The sequence below is a fragment of the Salmo salar genome, chromosome ssa02 (assembly GCF_905237065.1).
Source record: "Salmo salar chromosome ssa02, Ssal_v3.1, whole genome shotgun sequence".
NCBI lineage: Eukaryota > Metazoa > Chordata > Actinopteri > Salmoniformes > Salmonidae > Salmo > Salmo salar.
In genome coordinates this window covers 31,443,002-31,449,076 of record NC_059443.1, presented here as the reverse complement: position 1 = coordinate 31,449,076, position 6,075 = coordinate 31,443,002, and positions in this window count along the sequence as shown.

Below are 6,075 nucleotides of genomic sequence, written 5' to 3'. Positions count from 1 at the left end.
AGAATTTGACCCAATATCGGGTGCACTGTAGCAAGTTTAGTTTTACCGTCCGACACAGGTGAGGTAAGTGAATCAACCCCACCTATTTGACATACTGTACAGTATACTCTTAGAATTTGTGGTGACCCGAGGAACCCTGGAGATCTTCAAGGAACCCCTGGAGTTCCTCAAGGAACCATTGCTAGTCAATTGTTCATATTTGCACCTTTGGTTAGTTGAGGGGTTCCTGGACTGGAGGTGTGGCTTAGTAGGGGCGTGGCTTATAAGTATTTGACCCCCTCTCAATCAGAAAGATTTCTGGCTCCCAGGTGTCTTTTATACAGTTAACGAACTGAGATTAGGAGCACACTCTTAAAGGGAGTGCAGTGTGCTCCTAATCTCAGCTCGTTACCTGTATTAAAGACACCTGTCCACAGAAGCAATCAATCAATCAGATTCTAAACTCTCCACCATGGCCAAGACCAAAGAGCTCTCCAAGGATGTCAGGGACAAGATTGTAGACCTACACAAGGCTGGAATGGGCTACAAGACCATCGCCAAGCAGCTTGGTGAGAAGGTGACAACAGTTGGTGCGATTATTTGCAAATGGAAGAAACACAAAAGAACTGTCAATATCCCTCAGCCTGGGGCTCCATGCAAGATCTCACCTCGTGGAGTTGCAATGATCATGAGAACGGCGAGGAATCAGCCCAGAACTACACGGGAGGATCTTGTCAATGATCTCAAGGCAGCTAGGACCATAGTCACCAAGAAAACAATTGGTAACACACTACGCCGTGAAGGACTGAAATCCTGCAGCGCCCGCAAGGTCTCGCTGCTCAAGAAAGCACATATACATGCCCGTCTGAAGTTTGCCAATGAACATCTGAATGATTCAGAGGACAACTGGGTGAAAGTGTTGTGGTCAGATGAGACCAAAATGGAGCTCGTTGGCATCAACTCAACTCGCCATGTTTGGAGGAGGAGGAATGCTGCCTATGACCCCAAGAATACCATCCCCACCGTCAAACATGGAGGTGGAAACATTATGCTTTGGGGGTGTTTTTCTGCTAAGGGGACAGGACAACTTCACCGCATCAAAGGGACGATGGACGGGGCCATGTACCGTCAAATCTTGGGTGAGAACCTCCTTCCCTCAGCCAGGGCATTGAAAATGGGTCGTGGATGGGTATTCCAGCATGACACTGACCCAAAACACATGGCCAAGGCAACAAAGGAGTAGCTCAAGAAGAAGCACATTAAGGTCCTGGAGTGGCCTAGCCAGTGTCCAGACCTTAATCCCATAGAAAATCTGTGGAGGGAGCTGAAGGTGCGAGTTGCCAAACGTCAGCCTCGAAACCTTAATGACTTGGAGAATATCAGCAAAGAGGAGTGGGACTAAATCCCTCCTGAGATGTGTGCAAACCTGGTGGCCAACTACAAGAAACGTCTGAGCTCTGTGATTGCCAACAAGGGTTTTGCCACCAAGTACTAAGTCATGTTTTGCAGAGGGGTCAAATACTTATTTCCCTCATTAAAATGCAAATCAATTTATAACATTTTTGACATGCGTTTTTCTGGATTTTTTTGTTGTTATTCTGTCTCTCACTGTTCAAATAAACCTACCATTAAAATTATAGACTGATCATTTCTTTGTCAGTGGGCAAACATACAAAATCAGCAGGGGATCAAATACTTTTTCCCTTACTGTAAATCCTTTGTTGTTGCTGTAATTAATACTTTACAGCCATGTTTTTTTCCCATCTGATTTTAATGATGGTATGTCGATAGGTTTTATTGGTTTAAACTCATTTTTATTGTTTCAGTTACCACTGGACAAGTAGTTAGCCAAAATGTACCATAGGATCATATCGTCCTAGTAAAGAAATGCCAGTGGTATACAGCTACCACACAGTTTACCATTACCACAAACATTACCACAAAATGTGGTACCACCAAATTACCACACAAAAACCACAGGATGTGTAATGAGAGCAGGCTATGCTGCCTTCCAGTCATGCTAATGTTAACATACCTGTGCACGGGTTGAGTTTCTTCCTTGGTTGTTTGATGTAGGACAAGGTACTTCAAGTTTCTTAATTTTTTCTACATTATTCTCATTTGAAAACAAACTAAAACCTACAGTCCTTTTGTCCAGTGTTTTGGCACCTTAACACCACTCCAGCCGGGCGGTCTCTTTACAGTAACCATTCTAACCAAAGTGAATGATAGTTTTATGGGCAACATGAACATGCCTCAGCATGGGGCTGTCAGAAGCGACAGTTAACACACACACACAGAAACAGTTGAACACACACATGCACACACACACACACACACACACACACACACACACACACACACACACACACACACACACACACACACACACACACACACACACACACACACACACACAGTTGAACATGCACCAACAGTGTATTTTGAAGCACTCTGGAAAACCGAGAAGCTTTGCTGCATTATGATGTGGGGCTTATCTTCTGGGAAATGCACAGACCACATGACAAGGGACCTGTCATAAGGGAGGCTGCATATGCTGCTGTAGTCTGCTGTCCAGATCAATGGACAAATAAACCTCAAACAGCACTCAGAAGGGCAGGCTGGACAGGCTTCCTTTGATAGCCTACAGTAACAGTGTCGAAAGTACCACACAAAGACAGCTAACTAGACTACTGCTGCCTGCATTGAAATCCACTAGACTCGTGTGTGGTCCAAGGCTGAATACAATACAAAGCAAGGGCCGATGATCAAACTGAATTTGATTTGTGATTCATCACGCAGAGAGATTTACTGGGGTATTTTTAGCTACTGGGAGTGTGATCTGACACCCGTTTGTCTGAGGAAAGCAGGAAGGCAGCCCCTTACAATTAGATTTAGGAGGAAGATGCAGGAAAGCTAGCAATACTCCACTATCTCCTATGCTGACTGAAGCTCTCTGTCTTCATAGCTCTGCACACAAACAATAGCTCCTGCGAACATCAGTCTCTTAGATTGTGAACTTTAATTCAGTTAGCAACGCAAATTGATTGTGTGTGTGTGCTCATCTTACACTGTGACAGTGAGACATTTTTTGCAGTTGTTTTATCATAGTTGTTCAAAATCTCAACCCAAACTTAGGCGTTGTCTTACCTCAAGGGGAGTTACGTGGTTGTCTTACAATTTTAATACAAGCTCTACCTATAGAAATACCTGCAGTAAACAATGCATGCAATGCAAGCATAAAAACGTTGCACACTGAAATGCAACTTATATTGCAACAATATCTATTGAGAACATCTGTGATTGACTTTTTGGAACATAACTGTTTTGATCGCATTGCAACTATAAAATGCTCCATGCATTGTTTTCATACCAGGGCTTTCCGTTCACCTTTTAATTCAAATTCTTCCATTTCAGTTCATCAGCATCAACCTCGCTACATTAACAACTGCATTACGACATCTGAATAGACCCAAAAATTCATAACATTGAACCCAATGATCTCAGTGCATTAAACTCCCCACTCGGAGATGACACTAGCCTGAATAGTATGTGGTCTTGCTTGTGGTCTGATCAATTAGAACAGAAAGCTCTTGGATCCTCGGTTGGGTGTCGGTCAGGAGCCACAAAAGAAAATGACGTCCAAGTCCAACAGAAGGACAAGCTAATCAAAGAGGATCATTAGAGAAGAGACAGATCATATATGGTCTCTCTGCGGCCAGCAGCACTAGGAATCAACTATCAATCAACTATGAGACAAATTCCATTAAAATGGCCTCTACAACCTGAGTTAATTCAGTCTAGAACAACGCTTAAGGTGTCAAATTAGTCTTTCTGAAAATGTTATTTTCTCATAATGACATTATGAGATATTGAAACAGTGGAACACTATACAATAACAGGCTATGGGACAGAATTCCTGAATTCAAATCTATCTAAGTTCTATCAACAAATCTATCAACATTATCTTAACATTGTAGCCTACTAACTCATGAAAATTACATAATGATGTAAGGCAAATGCTACTGTTAGATACTCTGCTGTGTGTACATTATTTGTCTCTCCCAATACAAAGACCGTTTTATTAGAGGAGCCTTAGATAGCCAGCAGTTCAATGTATCACAAGAAAAGGGAACTGTATATTCCATGAAGTATCCAACTACTCAGAAATGTGGAATTACTCAGAAAATATAGTTTGTTTGGAGTAGGCCCACATTCCATCCATGATATCCTCCAGACATGGGTTCAAATAATATTTGAAATATTTCACATACTTTGATAGTTTGGTTGAGGCTGCTTGGAGTGCCAAAAAGGAGATGTTTGCGAATTCAGGACTATTCCATTGATTTTAATAATTCCATTATGCCAGGCAAGATCAGTCGAACACAGCTTAAGTATTTTAAAGATTTCAAATACTATTTGAACCTAGGTCTGATATCCACTAAACATCTACCCCCATTTGAACCGTTTTCTCCTGTTAAATACAATCAGTCAACTGAAAGTATGTGTAGATGATGCATTTAAAAACCTGAGGTGAAGCCTGTTTGATGCTAACAGATTTAATATTTTATTACATGTTGTTATGATAATTATTTATAGAAGCTCATTATTCTTTTTAGAACAGCATCATAAGGAATTATATATTTCAGCCTTACTTCTACTATATTACTGAAGCAGCTTCTCCTTAAAGGATGTTACATAGTACAATAGGTAATAGGCTTTGTATGTAAAGTTGTGAAATACTAACCTTCATTAGCATTAAATTACTGGGGCACTTTGTGCTAATCACATTTCAATGTGGTACTACATCAATCAAAGCATAGTTCAACACAAGCATTACACGCAAGCTCTGAAACAGGATACGCTAGTTCTCGGATATAGCTATGACTGTAAATTAGATTTGCTTCTTATGACTTGCAGTGATTTCCCATTCGGGTCTGTGACAGTGTCGAAACACATGATCTATCTAATCTACTCCCAATTAACAATGTCTAATAGGGAAATGGCCACGATGGATTACAGGGACAATTGGGATTGGGAATCGTTTTTAATACAATTTTGTGGTTGCTGGAAGGCTGTGTGTGTCACACTGGTATAAAGGATTTTGGAGACAGGCACAGGAATGCACAATAGGGGTTTTTAATACACCCAAAACAAACACGTATACAAAAACACAGGGCTGTACTCAAACAAAAGATCTTGGGTAAACCTCGTTGACCGACACGGGACGATACCCGTAATACACAATATATAACAGCTGCACCAACACATAGGTACTCACACCACCAATGGACATGGGAACAATAACCGACAAAGACAGAGGGAACAGAGGGAACATAAACGGAACGTCCCTTTTTCAGGACCCTGTCATTCAAAGATCATTTGTAAAAATCCAAATAACTTCACAGATCTTAATTGTAAAGGGTTTAAACACTGTTTCCCATGCTTGTTCAATGAACCATAAACAATTAATGAACATGTACCTGTGGAACGGTTGTTAAGACACTAACAGCTTACAGACGGTAGGCAATTAAGGTCACAGTTATGAAAACATAGGACACTAAAGAGGCCTTTCTATGGACTCTGAAAAACTCCAACATACATGAGGACTGCAGATTTGGCCAGGGCAATAAATTGCAATGTCTGTACTGTGAGACGCCTAAGACAGCACTACAGGGAGACAGGACGGACAGCTGATCATCCTTGCAGTGGCAGACCAAGTGTAACAACACCTGCACAGGATCGGTACATCCGAACATCACACCTGCGGGACAGGTACAGGATGGCAACAACAACTGCCCGAGTTACACCAAGAATGCACAATCCCTCCATCAGTGCTCAGACTGTCCACTATAGGCTGAGAGAGGCTGGACTGAGGGCTTGAAGGCCTGTTGTAAGGCAGGTCCTCACCAGACATCACCGGCAACAACGTCGCCTATGGGCACAAACCCACCGTCACTGGACCAGACAGGACTGGCAAAAAGTGCTCTTCACTGATGAGTCATGGTTTTGTCTCTCCAGGGGTGATGGTCGGATTCACGTTTATCGTCAAAGGAATGAGCGTTACACCGAGGCCTGTACTCTGGAGCGGGATCG